Here is a 19,558-nt window from a genome sequence, read left to right as displayed (position 1 = left end):
TAAGGCTTATTTCTGATTTTCTGAAGTGACAAGGAGCTGGGTTTGGGGGGAGGGAGGGCTGTCAGCCAGCACCTCCCAGGATTGAGGGAGGGAAGGATGCAGGGAGGGAAGCCTGGCTCCTGGGATGTGGCCGGAGAGACTCCAGCGAGGTGTTCCTCACTGTGTGTAGGCCCCAAATCCCTAGCCCCTTCTGCCTTGGTTTATGGCTTCCATTTCCACCCTCAGGACGTTCTTTTAGGCTACTTTCTCTGGTCTCTCTTGTAAAAAAAAGAAAGGGATGGCCCATCTTCCCCTAAGGGAGCTCCTGTGGCCAGAGCCTCAATTTTCTAACATCCCCCTCCTCTCCCTCCCCTGTCACCACCCTCCTGCTCTCACCTCCTTCTGCCCCACCCCTTTGATCTGAAGGTGGGAGGTGCCTCTGTGATTCAAACCCCTTGTCTCCTGCTTCCTACCCCATGGAAATCGGGCTCTCCCCTCCCCTGTCCCAAATCCATCTCTCCAAAAGCTCTGTGAATTGGCATAAATTTAATTAAGGACAGCAGCAAATCTCTTGTCATTTTAAAGACACTTAAGGTTTAAAATATGTGCTGAGAGTAGAGGTCTCAAGAGAGGTGGGATGAGGGGGGCCAGAACTAATTTCGAGGCGTTCCACTGCAGCCCCAGTTCCAGCCCCACTGTGTGACCCTGTATGCTCCCCTTGGTGTTTCTGAGCCTTCCTCCTCGGCACCCCCGCCCCCCCCCCCCCCCCCCCCCGCAACTTCTAGGAGGCTCAGCAGGAGGAATACCTTGCTCCAGCCTGGAAGTGTTCTCCCTACGCTAATTTAATTACATGGCCTAACTGGGCCCAGGCTGGGGCGGTGGCTAATGGCAGCTGCAGAGACAGTGGGTAATCAAGAATTAATTAAGCGTTTCTGGGGATTCCCGAGCCTGGGCTAGGGATTCCTGGGAGCTGGGCTATGGCTGGGCAGGGTATGGGGCCCCTCCAGCTCCACGCCCTGCCCTGCCCCTGTCTCCTCAGGAGTGGAAGAAGCAGCAGGCTGCAAAAGGCTCTGGGTGCAGGGCTGCCCACCAAGGCAGTCTTTGATCAATGGGATCTGGAAGCCCACGGGCTCTGGCACTGATAGGCCAATCCAGGAGGAGCCAGCACTGGGCCGTGTAGAGCTGGACAGGGGCCTGCCCCAGTGGGTCTGGACTTTTCTGCTAGGGGCTCAGCCTGTGCTGAAGATGGTGCTTAGTCTAGGCTGGGCAGGTGGAAAAGGGAATGGGATTCAGCCTCTCGACTCTGGAGGGTTCCCGTCGGCTTTACTACCTGCTAAGGGCGTGCCCTTGCCCCGGGGCCTTCCCCTCGGCTCCAGGCCGGTCCCCCAGCTCTTCATGCGCTTGGTTTCAGGTTTCAGGTTTCAGGTGAAACAGACCCTCCTGAAGAAGCAGCTTTCCCTGAGCACTCAGTCTAATTTCCTTCCCCAGGCACTCGCACAGCCCTTTGCCTTGTTTTCTCTTCATGTATTTCTTGGCTTGTGTCTTGCGTGGCCACCTGCCTCCTTCACTAGAATAAAGTTCCGTTTGGAGGCAGAGACAGGGTCAGTCTGGCTCCAGCTGGATCCGCAGAACCGAAAACAGCGCCGCCCACAGACGGTGTTCCGAGAAGGAAGAGCGCCCTCTGAAGCCGCTTCCTCACCTGGAAAATGGGGAGATGTTAATACTCTGCAGGCTCCGAGGTTGGGGCGGCTTTGAAGCGCGGGCTCAGGAAGCGCCGAGCACCGCGCCGGGCCCAGACCTCGCCAGCAGCCGCGGTCACGACGCGATCCGCGCCGTCCGCGTCGCCGTCGTCACTACCATCGCGGGCCCATTTCGAGCTCCAGCCGCCCGGGCGCGAGGACAGGGCTGCGGGGTGGGAGGCGCCCGCCGGGCAGGGGCCTCGCCCGGCCCAGCCCGCCGACCCGCCGCGGGCCCCGCTCCTTCCCAGGCGCCCCCGCGCCGCCGGCGCTTTGAAGTCCCAATCCGGCAAATAGAGTCAATCAATTATGAAGGGAACAATCTGGCGGCCCCTCGGGGAGCGGCGGCCGAGCGATCCCGGGGGATTAGGCCGCAAATCGCGCTGAGCCTCCCTAAGTGACAGCGAGAGAATCGCGCGCGGCGGCGGCGGCGGCGGGAGCGGGAGGGAGCGCGGCCGCTAACCCGATTATGCAGATCCGCGGGGGGCGCGGATTAGGCCGCGGGGGCGGCTTCGCCCGGAGCGGCTCGGGGATTTGGGAAAAGTTTACTCGGGCGGAGGGGGCGGGACTCCCCCGGGCGGGCGGCCGCACTGCTCCCGGCTGGGTGAATGCAGGAGGCGGGTCGGTTGGGCCCGGGCCGGAGCCGAGGTGGGGCGTGCGCCTGCTGAGACGCCGCCACCGCCACCCTTTTCCAGGCACACGCGCGCGCACACGCACGCACAGTTACACACCACGGCCTACAGTAACCCTAAGTACACAAGCCCCCCCCCCCCAAGTGGCAAAAACAGTTGAGAACACATGGAGGCATGCTCACAGAGGCACCCAGGCTCAGCATCACACAGAAGCTCACACAGGCACGCACTCCGGCTCCTGGCCACACTCAGACACACGCAGACCCTCACCACTCACAGACACACAATCCTACGGTCAGATGCCGTGCCTCCTGCCATCCTAGTAGAAACCCCCATGACACGGGACTACGACTTCAGCTGCACTCTGGCCCATTCAGAGATGTGGCCAGGTGCACAGCCCCCGACCTGTGCTCTCTCAAGACCTCCCCCACCTTTTCCCTCCGAAGGACGCTAAAGACAAGTGTGTACTAGTGTCTGTGAATGTGTGTGTGTGTTTGAGTATGAGCCTGCCAGATAGCCCATATCTCTGGAGTCTTGGCTTACTCTTGGGCTTTTGCAATGGAGCCTTCTCAGGGCAGGCAGGAGGGAGGGAATGAGGTATGAGCTGGGAAATAGGCTGGTTCCCCTTGATTACTCTGGCTGGTGAGGGGGTGGAGATGCTGGGATTCTCTCGGAAGGCTTGGGAGGCCAAGACTTTCCTTGCCCTCTGGGCCTCCCACTTCCTTGAGGTGCAGTCAGGGAGGCGGTTGGAGAGAGGGTGGTAGCTTCCCCTTCCCCATCTGGGAAAAAGACACAGAACCCAGCTGCAGGCCAGCCCAATGTTAGGAAAGCCTCAGTCTCTTTTCATCTGTACAATGTTCAGTGTGTGCGATCGGTGTGTGTCCAGGGAACATGCATGCTTTCATGCCCAGTGTATGTCCACAGTCTTTGTGTATGTCCGTGGTAATATGTGTGCTTTTGGACAGTGTGTGTTTGTGGTCGCTGGTATGTGTATCCCTAGCCTCACACCCCTCACACAAATATCACAGCCATGATTGCAGAGGGCAAATGCCATGGCATGGAGGGCACCCCACCCCATGCCCTAGGCAGTGATAGAGTGACCCTGTGGCTGACTCAATCAATGCGGGTCAGGGTTAATGAGTCTTCAGCAAGCAGAGCACTCACTGCTGCCTCTCACCCCTGTGCTGTATGCACATGTGTGACTGTAAGTCCATCACACGCACCATTATCATTGGGAAGAGAGTATGCGTGTGTCGCGGGGGAGAAAGTTATCCTCAGAATCTGGGATCCACCTTGGGGTAGTCTGGGCTGACCCCTGGATCCTGCTCCGTTGGGGGAGAGGGAGTTCTATGGTAGGGTGAAGATGTGCTCTGGTATTTCAGGCTGCTGCGGATGGTAGGGGGATATTCCTCTCCCTGTGTAACCAAAGCCAAGCCCTGACCCAGTCTGGGCCCGAGTCCCTCACTGGTCTTCCCTGAGCCAGGCTTTCTGGTCCTGAATCCATTGGAGGAGAGGCTGGAGGAGTCAGACCCTCAAGAAGAAAGTCTCCTGGGCATCTCTGACCCACTGGACAGGGCCTGCCAGTAGGTCTGGCCCCTCACCCCCGTTGAGGTGCCCGGCCCCCTGTGTGGCAATCAGGCCCAATTTCATACTCAAAAAGGATTCCTCCAAGCAGGGAGGCTTGGTCAGAAATAATCAGCAACTGGGTACCTGGGTGGCTCAGTTGGTTAAGCGACTGCCTTCGGCTCAGGTCATGATCCTGGGGTCCTGGGATCGAGTCCCACATCCGGCTTTCCTTGCTCTGTGGGGAGCCTGTTTCTCTCTCTGCCTCTGCCCGCCACTCCCCCTGCTTGTGCTCTCTCTCTCTGTCAAATAAAGAAATAAAATCTTAAAAAAAAAAAAAAAAAAGAAAGAATCAGCAACCAAGCTGTAGGGAGGGGCCTCCTCGGCAGGATGCCACCTCAGGAGTGCACAGAAGACCTGTAGGACTAGTGGGAGTGAGGATAGGAAAAATCTTCCCTGCCTGCACACAGCCAGGGGGCCTCCAGGTGGGGGCTCAGTGAGGGTTCAGTGGTACCTTAGTGGTCCTTAGCCAGCCTGTCCTGGTCCAAATCCTGCTGCATCCCTTAATTGATGTGTATCCTTGGGTAAGGTACTTAACCCCTGTAGGCCTCAGGGCCCAACTTTAAAATAGGGATAAAATAATCCCTCCCTCATAGGATCCATATAAAGAAAATGTAAAGCATGTAGCAGAGGGGCTGGCAGCTAGTAGGTGCCCAAGCTTTGAGCACTGTGTTACTATTATTATTATTTGTTCAGAAGAGCAGACTGCAGAAGGAATCCAACAGCCAATGGTATCTTGACCCACCCCCACCCCCGAAACAGGAGGGAGGCTGGGGAGAAGGGAGACATTGGGATCCACTGCAATTCCTCCCTCCCCCACTCAGGCTTATTACCTAGGAGAGCACAGAGGGGATGGGAACCAGTCTGGGCAGACTGCCCTGAGGGGAAGGGAGCCTGAACTACCCCCATCCAGTCCAAGTCCATGTCTGAGGAGTAGATGGGGAGAGGAGACGCCAATCTGAAGTGGCTCAGCGGCTCAGTTGTTTCAGGCCAGAAGCCATTACCTTCCCGGAGAGAGAAGCCCATGGCCCATCTGAGGCTAGGGGCAGGGGCGAGTGGAGTACAGATTGGAATGAGACTCCAGGTCCGCCTGAGGCCTCCTTGCCTTCCCCCTTCCCTTTCTCTGACCAGGTGAAGAGGCAGAGTCCAGCCCGCTTTTCTCCAGTTTGGGCAAGGGTGGGGGTGGGGATTGGCAAAGGGACAGTGGTCTCTGCCCACAGCACCTCCATAACTGATTGCACCTACTATGTGCTAGGCCCCCCAAACATCTCATGTTTACTTTGTGCCTTTGACACAGCTGGAAACCAGCAGGGGCCTTTTCAAGAAAGTCATCCAATTATCTAGCCTGGGGGTCAAGACTCGGCAGTGGGAAACAGAGGATTTCCCTATAGGGGGTTGCTGGGATGGCTGACTCAGAGAAGGGGGGCTTGAGGCCCCGCTTGCATAGCAAGCATGCCGGTTTATGAAGACTGCCTGCCTATTTGGGGTGGATTGGCATTACTGGTGATGAAGGAGAGGGCTAAAGCCCCCAAGCCACCAAGGCACCACCCCGGGGTCAAGCTCAGGGAAAGCATTTGTCTACCAAATTCCAGGCCCAGAAGCCATTCAAGTTCAAGGTGGTGATCTCTTGAGTCACTCCCAAGGGGGACAGAGGTGAGCCTAAACCCGGGGCTTAGGCTATGTGCACATTCTTACCCAGGACTGGGGTTGTATCCAGCAGATTCTTCAACAGCCTGTGTCCAGAGCGTCCTGGGAAGGACTTCTTTTGCCTCTAGAGTAAGAGCCTCCCTCACCCTCACTAGGTGCTATGGAGCCTCTGAGCTGGGCCTGAACAGGTGCTCTTCCCAACTGACGCCACTGAGCCCCCTTCCACCCCAGACCCTCCCAGCTCCTGTCCCCTGCCTCTGCTGCTCTTGGTCTCTCTCTGTCTCTATTTCTATCTCTCGGTGTCTCCCCATGTCTGACTCTATCTCTACATGGGCCTGTGAGTCTGTGTCTCTGTCTTTGTCTGACTCCGGATCTCTCTATCTGCGACTCTCTCTCTGGCTCTTGCTTGTCTCTCCTTGTCTCTGACTTCCTGTCTCTGGATCCTGGTGTTTCTCAGTCTGTGTCTCTCTATCTCTGTCTCCAGGCTTGTCTTTTACACTGGATAAGCCTCTGTGTGGCTCTATGAGGTCTGTATGGTCAGGTTCGAAGGTCACTGTAGCTCAAGAGCTGAATGGAGGCTGGTCCTGAGGCTGGGTGTCCTGGATGCTCAGTGTTCCCTCTGGGGAATTTTGTCCTCCAGAATTTGCACTTATACTCAGTCTGAGTCAGGTCAGAGATGCTCTGAAAGCTTGCAAAGGCTTAGCCTCCTGCTTTAGACTGTTTCAAGGGCAGGGCTTTGTCTCTATTCAGACAGATAGCCGATCTCCCTGTATGCTCCAGCTTCCCTTTTCCTCCATTTTTACCACATGAGAAGCAGGAGAGATGGCTTTTGGAGTAAAAACAAACAAACAAACAAATAAAACCCAGGTTCAAATTCTGGACCTGCTATGAATAAGCGCTATGGTAATGGGTAAGTTATTTGATCTCTCCCAGCCAGGGACATTCTCCTCCGAGGTGGAGATAGGAACAGTGCCTATCTCTCTGGATTGTGGTGAAGATAAAATGAGATCATGAAGCACTTGACAGAGCCTGACTCAAGAACTGGAAGTCATTTTTATTGCATTTCCCCATTTGTTTACAGAGCCCAACAGAAGCATCGGCCCATAGGAGTCTTGTTGCATGAATACAGATTTTCTCATTGTTCATTCCCTTTATTTCCTCCTGTCTTTCTCTGTCTCTAGGAGAGAGTTTGGCTCTGCAAATTAAGATGGTCTTTGTGAAGTCTTAGGCTCTGAAAGTGGTAAGATACGCTGAAAATTACGATGGGATCTGTAACAGTGATAGGCTCAGAAATCAGGGATGGGATGTGCTCAGCGGATGGTAATGGGCTCTGTAAACACTGTTGAGTTTGGCATATAATTTCAGGCTCTTCAACAATGCTAGGCTCTGCAAACAATAACGGACCTGGTGAATAGGGACAGGCTCTGCAAATGGTAATGGGCTTTGCAGATAATGATGGGATTGGCAAGTTAGGAGAGCCTTGGCAAAATTGAAGACTGGTTCTTACCTGTAAAAGACAAGAGGGAACCTGTGGATCCCTAAAGAGCAAGACTCTCAGTACCATGGACAGCAAGAACCATCCCTTCCAGACTCAACTAGGCTCATCTGTCCGTTTTTTCATAGTGTATTGGTGTGCGTTGGGGTTGGGGATGGAGGTGGGGGGTGTACTGGAGAAGAAATGGGACAAGGAGAGGAATGAGGCTGTGTCTCCACCCTCAAAGCTTTCAATAGGTTGGAAAGACTACTATGTAGCCAAATGGAGGGGATTGTGTCTGTGTTGACAAATCTGTTCTCAGCCAAGCCCTTTGCTTGCAAGGTGGAAGGTGTCTTTCCACATCAGAGGCTCTCAGAATGCTAAAAGGGTGTTTAAACCAGACAGGGCCTCCTGGGGAAACTGAGAAGTCAGCTTTGCAAAGCACGTCTTGCAGACTCCAGCTAACCTTAAATTCTAGCTGGCACCTGAATAGCTTTGTAGCACGTTAAATTTCTCTGTCTTTTCCAGGTCTGGCCACATTAGCAGATCCGTATCTCAGGGAACGTTCACACCTCTCGGAGCACAGGGCCTAGGGAGCGCAGAAGCAAGACTGTTCTGGGCAGGCTCTAACAGTGCTGAGGGTCTGATGGTGGTTGGGACTGACATGTGGACAGTGATCATGGATCTGGGACAGCCGGGGAGCTGGTGGCGGTGCTAAAGCGCTCATGGGGTGGGGAGGGGGCGGGGGTGTGGTAATGGTGGAGGTGTTGGGGGAGTGATGGCAATGGCCAGGGGCTGGCAGCACTGTAGGCAAGGAAGTAAGCCCTGGTGGGAGATCGCTTGGCGTAGCAGCTAAGAATTTGGCCTGGCTTTGACTCCTCGTTCTGACCGCGTGCTAGCTGTGTGACCTCAGGCAAGTTATTTAACTCTTCTGTGCATCAGTTTCTTTATCTGTAAAATAGGGATAATGATCATGCTCCCCCATCGGGGTTAAATGAGTTAACATGTAAAAGACTTAGAGCAGGGCCCAGCAGATGGTGAGTACTATGTAAGTGACACTGCTGTTTGCTCTTAAGGCAGGCGGTGGGGGTGGTGATGAGGACAGAGAAGGTGGCAGTGACGTTGATCATGGTGGGAGGGGGGATGTTAATAACTGCCGTACAGTTTATGGAGTGCTAAGGACGTGCCCTGCGCTATTCCAAGCATTTTGTATGTAGCAGGTTGTTGAATCCTTTTTAACCCTATGAGGTAGCTGATGTCATCCCCATCTTAAAGGTGATAAAACATAGCCATAGAAGGGGTGAAATACGTGATCAAAGATAACACAGCTAGAAACTAGAGGAGCCCCAGAGCTATGCCCTTGACCCATTGTTGACTGGAGACCGTGGTAGAATTGGGGAGACAGCAAGAGTGAGGGCTGGGTGCCTGGGGGGGATGGTAAGGGAGGGAGCTGGGCACTGGTAATGGTGACCACGGAGGTGAGGGATGGCAGCCGTGAGGGAGCTCCCGGAGGAGGAGGTGCAGGGGCGGTGAGGTCCTGCTCCAGGAACACCCACTAACCAAGCTCCCCGCAGGGCTTGTGGCCGCCAACAGTGCAGGATTTCTCTGGGCAGACGGTGAGGTGACTGACCTTCTGTAAAGTTCTGTTCTGCAAGCAGGTAGGAGAGCAAGGACCTCCCTTAAACGGGCAGAGTTTCGACCTACCCTCCCTTAAACGGGCAGAGTTTCGACCTACCGTGTAGCAAAGGGCTGGGCTGGGGCTTTCCATTTTTCCAGCCCCGTCCTTCTGGGATTTGGCATCCTCTGACCCAATAACTATCCAGTCCTCTCTACCTCCCTGCCTCCCTGCCTGGTCTGAGCTGATGGCAGAGGCAAGCCAGCCAGCCCCTCAGAGAACGCTCCCTGCCTCGCCTGCCCAGTGCCGGCTCTGGCCTGCCCCCCGCTTGCTGCTGCGCTGAGAGGGGGAAGCCTTAATAGAGAATCGGCCTCTGTGCCACCGCTCTCCGCCCGCCATCCCGTCCCTATTATCAGCACCATCAGCGGCTGCAAATGACACTCTCAGAATCTTGACTCCAATCTGATGCCTGGTCCCCGGGGCCGCGGAGAGGCGCAGGCCAGCCGGGCTGGGGGGCTGGGGAGGGGCTGTGCAGTAATAGGATGTGGCTGAGGATGGTCTATTAGCAGCACTGTTGATGAGCCCCTTTTCCGGCCCCTTGGCGTCCCCATCCCCACTCAGCCAGGCACAGCAAGAGGCCCTGGGGGGAGTGAGGAGGGGGCTGCTGAGGGGTTAGGCTGGGCCATCTTTAAGCCTGGACACCGGGCTCCCTTGGGAACTTGGGGGTGGGGAAATGGAAGTTGGAGAAATGAGGCCACTCAGACACTTCCTTAGACCGTGTGTCTGGGGAGGAGAGGAGTAGGGGGCAAGGATTTGGTCTGAAGGTGGATGACCTTTCCCTTTCCTACCTAGGGCCCAAGGTGTAGAAGGAGCCTCAAGAAGCATCCCATCCAGACTTCCTTCTCCAGCCTCTTCTTGAACTCTCCCAGGCATGGTAAGCCTAGCTCTCCCCAGCTACCTCATTGCTTTAGTGCTCCCTCATTTGGGACCCTGATTGGCCTTTCTTGGTACCAGAGCCCTGAGGCCTCCTTAAAAGCACTCACCCCATGACCAAGACAACCTCACAGGATTTGGAGACAGAAGGTCTGTACCAAGTCTGCTTACCTGGTCCTCACCCCTCCTCATGGCCACAGATCTTCTGGCCTCTGTGTACTTTGGGTGGAAAGGTTCTAAGAGGCTGGGAGGCAGATGGCTAGACCTGCTCCTGGGCCCTGGAGAGCCAGAGGAGATAGTGGGCAGAGCCCTGGGCGAGTGCAGAACACCCGAGTACTAGCCCAACTTGTCTGCTGGGTGATCATGGGAGAGTTACACATTGCTCACCTAGCCTCCCTCCCCCCACCTCCACCTCCAAGGGCCCTTGCTGACAAAGGGAGTTAATGAAGCTGGTTTTTCTCAGGGGGCTGGGCAGATAAATGTTTTGGGAGGCAGAAATCATGAATTTGGGGCTGGACAATCTGAAAGGATGGTCTAATTAAGACCCCCTCCACCCTCTCTTCTTTGGGCCTACCTGTCTGTGTGGGGCACACCATGAAGGCGTCTTTTCTGCCCTGAAGGTACCTGGCAGGCTAGAAGCCTGAGCACCCCTGACTCCAGCCCAGCTGGACAGGCCTCCCCTCTGGGCTTTGAAATAGCAGAGAGGCTGACCCTGCCTGAACAAGGACCCCTGGGCCAAGCAGATGCTGAGGAGGGGGAAGGAGAGGAGCCTGAGGAGGCCTGGCTCACAGTCACAGACCCTTCCCCCCACCCCCCCATCCCCCCGCCCCAGGCCTGGGCTTCTGACCACAGCACTGAGCTCAATCTGTTCTGCCCACCACCTCTGCCATGCCCCACAGTCCAGAGGCCACGGACATCCAAGCTGTTTGCCTCTGCTGAGTGCCTGCCCTCAGTGCCCCAGCAGGGGCCTGGCCATCAGTCACAGGGCTGCCTGGACACACAGGGTTGGATGTGGCCCAGCAGATGGCAGGCAGCAGGGGGCACTGACTCCTGCTCACGAGCCCTTGGTGGCCTCCTTTCACTCTGCATCATTCCTGCCCCGTTTGCTCTTCCCCAGCTCACCTGTGTCCCCACCTGCACATCGCTCTCTTTTCCCCATCACCTGTGCCGCCTCACCTGTCCTGTTTACTATGTCTTCTCACCTGTGCCCCTCTGATCTGCCCCCTCTCTCCTCTCTCATCAGATTCCTCTCCCCTGGCCCCTCCTCCCCAGTCTCTGGGTCAGTCTTACTTCTCCTCTCTTAGCCATTTTCCTGTGAGTCTCCCTCAGTCCCTTAGGGAGCAAAAAGCCAAGATTCAGCCTTTGGAACTCCATCCCCCTAACAAGTGCTCCAACCTTAGGCAGGTTACCCCTTTTTCCAGCTGGCTGCCAGTGGGAAATTGGGAGCCCAAGCAGGATAGGTTTTTTTGACCCAACCAAGGGCATCTGGAGGTGGGAGGTGAGAGGAAGAGGTCTTGTGCGGTTGCAGGGGGTGGGGGGGCAGGGTGGGGGTTACAGAAGGATCCTGGCTGGGGCGCCCTGGGGAAGAGGGCGCAGTTCTGAAGGTCAGACAGCAGGGGGCGCCCAAATCCTTTCTCTATTCTGGGAACCCATCGCTGAGATCACTCAGAGCTAGAATAATCCCAAGGGGTAAGTGTTGAGTACACCGTGGGTGGGAACCCTCAGGAGGGGGCCAGCTTTGTCCTAGTCTGAAGTTGGCCTTGTATTGTTAGCTTTTTAAAGAAACTCTTGCCTGTTGCTCAGAATAACTTCTCTATTTGAAATCCTGCAAGGGATGAATGAACTTGGGGCCTTAAACCTCTGGGGAGAGGGAGGAGGAAGAGGTGCTGTCCTTCCTCTGGGCAGGGCCACCTCCACTGTCCTCCACCCTCAGGGAGGTTGGCAGCGCCTCCCCTCTAGCCCCCTTAAGAGCACTTCCCTCTCATCTCCAGGCAGCGTCCTCCCTCCATGCCAATTCTCTCTCTCTCTCTCTTTCACCTGTCAGCTGGGCGAGGAAGCAAGCCCATGCCAGGCCACCAGGCCGCCAGTGTCCCCAACAGACCTGTCTGGTGCTCAGTGGTGCAGAAGCCAGGGAGGGGCCGGGACGGTGGACCTTCCCTGTGTGACAGTGTGGCGGTGTCTGTGACAGTTTAATAAAGAACGTGTGCGTGTGTGAGAGATAGAAGGAGAGAGAGACAGGGAGACTCGAGGTTCCTTAGGTTCTTTTCTCAGTGAAACCTCAGCCAGGGGCTGTGGCACCCCCCTCCTTCAAGAAGGGCCTGAACCTGGGTGTGGGGTCAAAGCAAGTGTGAGGGACGTTGACTCCAACTACGTGGAGCAGGCTCTTGGGGTCTGCACCACCATCCTCTTTGTCCTGGGCACCGAAAAGCTCACATAAACTTAGGAAGGAAGGCACTGCCTCGTGAGTTGAATACTATCTTAATAGTTATGGCTCTGGGTGGGACAGCATAAAGGGCCCAGAAACGGCTTGGAGAGGACCCAGGCATCTGGAGACAGAGGGTGACAGAGGAGACTTCCTGACTAAACTTGATGGCGGAGGGGTCTTTTAGACAGCCCTGCGCCCTGGCGGGCAGGAGGGATGGCCTGGCACAATCATTTCAGGACCCATAAACACCTTTCTGGGCCTCCCATTACGCTGGGAACTGGAACTGAGATCCTTGGTGTAACACCCCCTCCGCCCTAAGCAGCCCATGGGAGGTTGGTAAATAGCGTAATCAGATTAGTGGAGTGGAGGCGGCAGAGGCTATGGTGGGAAAATGCTTTGGGCTGGCCAGGCCCCCACCCCTCTCCTGGGAATTCAACCCTCTTGCCCTGCCCAGTCCCTCCCTGCAGGCCCCAAAGTCATCCTGGCTCTTCAGTGGCCTCTGCTGGGCCCGGGTGACCCCTGGCACCCGGCCTTCCCTGGATCTGGTGGAGATTTCTGCGTCCTGGGTCTCCTCAGCCGAGGGGAGGGACGGAGCAGCAGAGAGCCCAGCCCTGCCGACACCCCCTGCCCTGGGAAGCTAGGCCTCTGGGCGGCTTTCCTCAGCCAGCAGGGCTCCTGCCCTTTCCTCTGGCCACGATGCTGTGCTCACCTGGGAGCCTGGGCTGAAGCATCAGGATTCCAGCGGGATCATGGCTGGAGGGAGTGTCTGGTGGGAGGCGTGGGGTTTCAGCAAGGTTGAGTCAGAATCATTTCCCTCCTCAATCTTCTCCATGGCCAAGCTGAGCACCGGTCAATGGAATGGAAGGGGACAGAGACAGCCAGACATACCCGTGGAACAGCAGGGGCGTCAGGTCAGGTGTGGGGGGTGAGGGGGCAGGGCTGGGAGAGCAGGGGTTGTCAAGTCTCCAGAGGCAGGAGGTGGAGCTTACCAGGGGTTGGGGGCAGGCGGGAGGGCATTATTGTTTAGTGAGCAGGGAGTTTATGGCAGGGGAGTTAGGGGCTGGGGGAGGAGAGTTAGGGGCTGGGGGAGGAGAGGTGGAGAGTGGGAGTCTGAGAGTCGAGACTGGGGGTGAGGAATTAGGGGACAGGGGATTGGAAGCTAAAGGATCTGGGTCTGGGATACTGAGAAATGGGATATTGGGGGACTTGGAGGCTAAAGGCAAAGAGCCAGGTGTTGAGGGACTAGGGTACACCTCCCCACACCTCCCCACAGAGAGGGAGGAACACCTCCCCACAGAGAGGGAGAGGAGTCCATGGGGGGACAGGAGGAGGTGCAGAAGGTCCCAGGCCAGGCCTTCCTCATCCCCCGTGGCCAAGCTGGGGCCACTGGGGCGGTGGCGGGCCTCTCCTTTTCGGGCTGTCAGAGCGGGTTAGGCTCCAGGAATTGGTTCCCTGGATCATCTCCTGGGAGCCAGCCCCTCCTGGCAGCTTTGTTTGGCGAAAGCGCAGGGATTAGTGGGGCTGCCCCCACACCACCTCCCGGCCGCCAGCTCCTGGCGCTTTCATCCCTGAAGGTCGCTAAAGCCGCAGTGCTTTGAGATTAGGCCCCACAAAGGGGCCCCTTGTGCTCCAGCCAAGCCTTGGGGGCAGGGAGGGGAGGGGGTCCCAAGAACTCAGCCTCCACGGAGCCCCTGAGACAAATCCTTCTCTCCCTCCCTGGTGCATCACGGAGGGTCCCTGTAGCCAAAGGCCGAAGACCCCCCTCCCATCTCTGCCCCCAGCTCAGAGACTGTCTCCAGGGGAGCCTGGCAAAGGGGCATTCAGGCCAGTTAGAGGTGACCCCCCCCAGGCCTAACCTGCTCTATGGGCATGTCGGCATCCACCTGTGGTCATCTCAGGTTAGGGGTGAAGGGGGTGGAGTGCAGGGAGAGGTGGGGGTACCCAGGTGAAAGGTCAGAGTTAGTTGAGAATCATCGCCTGAGAAAGAACATCTGTCCGACCGCCCATATAGCAGATGGGGAGACCAAGCAGGGCTGAGGAGAGGAAGGGGCTTGTCCTGGGTCACTCCAAGTTGCTGGTAGAGCTGAGGCAGAAATGAGGTGAGCTCCCCCTTTCACCTGGTGTCTGAGCCCAGGTTAGGGGTCAGCAGGTGTTCGGGGGGGGGACAGTTTTGTGCCTCTTGCACAGAACAGAGTGATATTTTAATTTTTTTTTAATTATTTTTTTAAAAGATTTTTTATTTATTTTTCAACAGAGAGAGAGAGAGACAGTGAGAGAGGGAACACAAGCAGGGGGAGTGGGAGAGGGAGAAGCAGGCTTCCCGCTGAGCAGGGAGCCCGATGTGGGACTCGATCCCAGGACCCTGGGATCATGACCTGAGCTGAAGGCAGACGCTCAACGACTGAGCCACCCAGGCGCCCAGAGTGATATTTTTAAAATGTGGGGTCCAGCATAAAGTTGCCGGCTATTAATTTTGCCCTATAAGGGCACTGAGGGAAAGCTACCAATGGCTCTCAGCTTCATTTCATAAAAGAAAGGATATTTGGACATCAAAAAAGTTGAAAAGACATCATCTCAGAATGGAGAGGATAGTGCTTCATAATGAATAGGTGTAGCTTTATGCACAGTTGCCTCTCAAAACTTTACTTTTCTCTTTTCTTGTTGTTTGGGTGAAGTGTCTTGGGACTCCTAGAGCAGGTGAGCTGGGAGAGGATGCCTGCCCCAAGGGGCTGAGGTGTCTCTGGGATCCAGGTCTGCCTACCCCTCTGTGTCAGGGGCGGGTGGGGGCCTGAGGAGGTTGAGGGAAGGGGCACTGGGACTGGGCTGCTCCTCAGGGCTCTGCTGTGGGGGCAGTCTTCACCTTGTCCCCCTCATCACCAAGGAGACCTATGAAGAGGAGGTGGAGGGAGCAGGCCTGACTGCAGTCGGTCGATAGAGGAAAATTTCTTCCTGTCTTCTCGCTCATAAAATGTTTGTGGCCAACATACTGCACAACATTCCCAGAGAGGCCGCAAATGGCAGTGCTCGGCTGGCATGGTCAAATGGAGCTCATGGAGCCCAGACTGTCTGCTTAGCCTTCCACAGGGCTGGCCTGAGGGGATGGGGTCAGGGAAGGGCCCAGCGTCACTGGGGTGGTGGTGGTGGCTAGATGGGCTTAGTCTGAGGAACATCAAAGGTGCTCAATAAATTCCTTGTGAGAAAGTGTCCACAGGGAGGGATCTGCCAATGAGAGGTAGGAACTGAGTGTATTAGCTGAAACTCATGTGGCATTTATTATTATTATTTTTTTAGATTTTATTTATTTATTTGACAGAGAGAGGAGAGAGCGAGAGTACATAAGCAGGAGGAACAGGAGAAGGAGAAGGAGAAGGAGAAGCAGCCTCCCCACTGAGCAGGGAGCCTGATGTGGGATTCGATGTGGGGCTTGATGTGGGGCTTGATCCCAGGACCCTGGGCTCATGACCTGAGCCGAAGGCAGATGCTTAACCGACTGAGCCACCCGGGCGCCCCTCATGTGGCATTTATAACATACCAGGTACTGTACTAAATGTTAACTCATTTAACCCTTAGAACAACCCTAGAAGTTAAGTACTATTACTTCCCCCATTTTACAAATAAGAAAACTGAGGCACAGAGGTTGAATGACTTGCCCAAAGTCACACAGCTAGTCGGTGGCAGCAGAGCCTGGACTTGAACCCAGGCAGTCTGGCTCCATGGTCCATGCATGGAATTACTGTGCAATTATACTGTTATACCGTGGTCCTGAGCAAGGGTTAGCTCTGTGTCTCCACCATCACCTGGCCACGCCTTCCCCACTTCAGGATGCTTCATGGTTTTCCTGGGGTCTGGAGCCATCAAGAGATGCTTGCCATTTTGCAGACACTGGGTAGAGTGCAAGTGTCCTCTTGCCTAGTTGTTGTAGTTTAAAAACTATGCCCACAAATTCTTTGATACTTCTTCCTTTGAGTGGTGGAGTTTAATTGTCCTCTCCTTGAGTGTGGGTTGGACTTAGTGACTTACTTACCGGGACTAGAATATAGCAGAAGTGATGGGATGTCACTTTTGAGATTAGGTTTAAGAGATTACAGCCTCTATTTTTGACTTTTCTCCTCTCTTTCTCTCTCATCCCAGCCACCATATAAAGAAATCCAGGCTACTATGCTGAAGAGGCTGCATGGAGGAGAACTGAGGCACCCCCGCTGACAGCCCGCACCAACTGCCAGCCACATGAACAAGCCCTCTTGGAAGAGGCCCCCCGCCCCCGTCAAGACTTCAGAGGATATAGCCCTAACCAATATAACTGCAATCCCTAAGAGACCCCCCAGGCCAGAACCACCCAGCTAAGCTGCTCCTGGATTTCTGCCCCTCAGAAACTGTAATATAATATAGGCATACCTCATTTTATTGAGCTTTGCTTTATTGCACTTTGCAGATACTATGTTTTTGTTTTTTGTTTTTTGTGTTTTTTTTTTTTGCAAATTGAAGGTTTATGGCAACCCTGTATCGAGCAAGTCTGTCGATGCCATTTTTTTCCAACAGCATTTGCTCACTTATGTCTGTGGCACATTTTGGTAATTTTTGCAAGATTCCAAATCTTTTTGTTATTATTATATTTGTTAGGGTGATCTGTGATCAGTGAGTATGACCAGCTGAAAGCTCAGATGATGGTTAGCATATTTTAACAATAAAGTATTTTTAATGGGGATATGTACATTGTTTTTTAGACATAATGCTATTGCTCACTTAGTAGACTACAGTGTGGTATAAACATAACTTCTTTATGCACCGGGAAACCAAAAAATTCATTTGATTTGCTTTATTGAGATATTCGTTTTATTGTGGTGATCTGGAACAGAACCTGCCAAATATCCCGGAGGTGTGCCTGTAAATGTTTGTTTTAAGCCACTTAAGTTTAGGAGTAATCTGTTATGTAACAACAGATAACTGATACACTTGGCCAATCTCATGGCCTGGAGTCTCCCCACTAGAGCTTCCCCTATAGATGGGTTAAGTCACTGTCTACTCCGTGTCTCTCCCCAACCCTGAGATAAGTAACAACCGGATAACGCTGATTTGCTGAATCAGACAATGGCCACAGGATGGTTAGGTGATGCCGTTCTGGAAATGGCATGTGGCCACTTAATCATTCTGAACCCACCCAGGCCAGAGGTGGTCACCAGTGAGCAGTTTTGACAGAATTATGTGACTTTATAGCTCTCCTATACAGTGGCTTCCAGAAAACCCACCCCCTGCTTTAATTGACAGAAAAGGCACAGGGCAGTCATGGGGATGAGGGCCTGAGGAGAGCTGGGCTGACTGGAGTAGGGCCCAGATTCCACAGATCCCATCTTTGGGCTCTGAGACTCCTGGCCTCTCTCTATGCCTTGCCCAGTAGTGGCCATAGCTGCATTCATGAGACCATCCCCCCTTCAGCATCTTCCAACCCCCTTTCAGAGTCCCCATTCTTGGCTGGCCACTGACCCAGTCACAAGTTAGCACAATGTGATTGTGCATATCTCAGGGTCATGGTGCGTATATGTGGGTGTAAGAAGTGAGGTGGGAAATATTTGTATGTAGACATATGTGCTGGTGGCTTTTATGCAGCATGGATTTGTGCATTTGTGCACATGTGCATTTGATTTGTGGGTTTCTGAGCGGGAGGGAATGTATATGCTGCTGTATTTCTGTGTGTACCTGGGAGAGCGTATGTGTACATATATGAGAACCCGAGTATCTGAGCGATGGCTTTATGGGGGCCTGTGCCCTTCAGTCAGTGTGTCTGTGTTTGCTGCAACTGGGATGTGTGTCCGTGTGTCTGGCTTTCCATGGCCAGGTACCAGCACTAGAAGCTCCTGGACTGCGGTCCTTAAAGGGTTAAGGGAAACAGGAGCCGCCATAACTCTTAATCATAGCTTTGCGAGCTTAGCCAGTGCCCCTGTTGAAAAATGTTTCAAAAAGCAAAATAAATGATCTTTTAGTTACAAAAGTATTGATTTTGCCCACATCTAGTAATAAAGAGCAAGTCACCTGTAGCTAAAACTCTTGTAAAATATATTTTATACTCTAATAGTCTGCAGATAGAGTCACCCGCTGAGCACAGATGACAAATCTCCCCAGCGCGGCCCGCGCCCCCCATATTTCACGTCAGGGACACAGTGGTGGCGCAGGCAGCGACAGAGCTGGGTCTCCCTGCGGGTGAAGACATGGCCTGGTTGGCTACAGGAAAAGAAAAAAGTCAGGTTCCCGGCACATGGTCCATTCCCCTGCCCCCACCTGGGCACTCAGCACCAAGCTGGGTCATGGTAGAGGTTCAAGACCTGCTGTCCTTCAGACAGAGTGCCCCCTCTTATATGCAAATCCCTCAGAAGGAGGTCCCCCAGGCTCTTAGAGCAGGGCCACGTCTCTCTGTCTCTGCATCACAACTATAGAAGCTGATGGTTTGGGAATGTAGACGATCTAGGAGAAGAGCAAACAATGGGGTGGGGGCTCCTTCCTGGTTTTGAAGCCAGTTACCTTCGGTGTGCACAGACCTGTTCACACCTAGGCCCCATGCTGGCCCCTCCCAGGCCTCCGTGTACACTGAAAAAGACACACTTAGCCCCCAATGCATACATATATCCAGAGGGACACACTTGACCACCCCCACCTGTTCAAGTACACACCCCTTGGCTTTATCTATGCATCCAGACCCACACACCCAGGAGCTCACCTAGTACACATTCAGTCCCTTCACGCAGATCTGCTATACTTCTCAAGGACCACATCCAACCTACCCAGAGAATTTTTTTAAGGAAGACTTCTGTGGGAAACGACCAAATAGTCCCTTTGCTTTGGGGGGATCTGAATGGGCGGCATGCTCTTCTCTCTCATTATCTACCATATATAGATAAATCTGGCCAAACCCACCTACTTTCCTTTATAGTTCTCCCCACCCCTCACTGCAGGTGAGAGAGGAGTTGCTTAAGGAGGGCACCCTGATCTCTTGGCCTCCTTTCCTTCCAGAGGGGATGTAGCCTGGGGATGAAGCCGAGGCGTGGGAGGCCACACACCTGGTTGCCATCCCTCTTCTGCACTGACCTGCTGTGTAGCCCTGAATTTCTCTGAGCCTCTGTTTGGATAGGGAGCAACTTCTCCCCCTGGCATTCATAGCCTCCCCTCAGAGAAAGTCTACATGACTCACCATCAAGCTCCCTCATCAAGGTACCCTTGGAGAAGGCAGTGTCCTCCCACCTCCACAGCTAGCCAGCTGCCTTGCGCCACCCCAACCCCCACAGTAAGGTTACCTGGGGGCAGAAGTGGTCGGGAGGAAATTCAAAAGCACAGTAAAAGATCCCTCTCCCCCAAAGCTGGTAATTAATAGGGTTTCCAATCCCTGATGGCAAGGGGGTAGGTAGAGGAGGTGAGGAGGGTGGAGAGAAGAGGGGGGACCCTCTGGGAGTAAGAAGGTGAGGGGTAACTCAGGTGGTATTGGGAATAAGGCTGAGATGCGGTGGG

At 54.4% G+C, this 19,558-nt stretch overlaps 1 protein-coding gene across 2 annotated transcripts in view; it reads left to right on the top strand.

The window, feature by feature from the left end:
• LOC135364185 (fatty-acid amide hydrolase 1-like) overlaps positions 1–16,761 on the top strand; it is a 38,910-nt gene extending 22,149 nt beyond the window's left edge. For both annotated transcript variants that reach the window (XR_010410948.1, XR_010410947.1), the window contains 2 exons: positions 15,378–15,599; positions 16,196–16,761. The gene's annotated coding sequence lies outside the window, so the exon portion shown is untranslated. The remainder of the gene's footprint in view (positions 1–15,377; positions 15,600–16,195) is intronic.
• Positions 16,762–19,558: the final 2,797 nt, after the last annotated feature.

This window comes from Mirounga angustirostris, unplaced genomic scaffold (genome assembly GCF_029215605.1).
Source record: "Mirounga angustirostris isolate CCGP_5_RB_7025 unplaced genomic scaffold, mMirAng1.0.hap1 SCAF_4, whole genome shotgun sequence".
Classification (NCBI taxonomy): Eukaryota; Metazoa; Chordata; class Mammalia; order Carnivora; family Phocidae; genus Mirounga; species Mirounga angustirostris.
The sequence above is the reverse complement of the archived record's forward strand: the minus strand, read 5'-3'. Positions and strand labels throughout refer to the sequence as shown.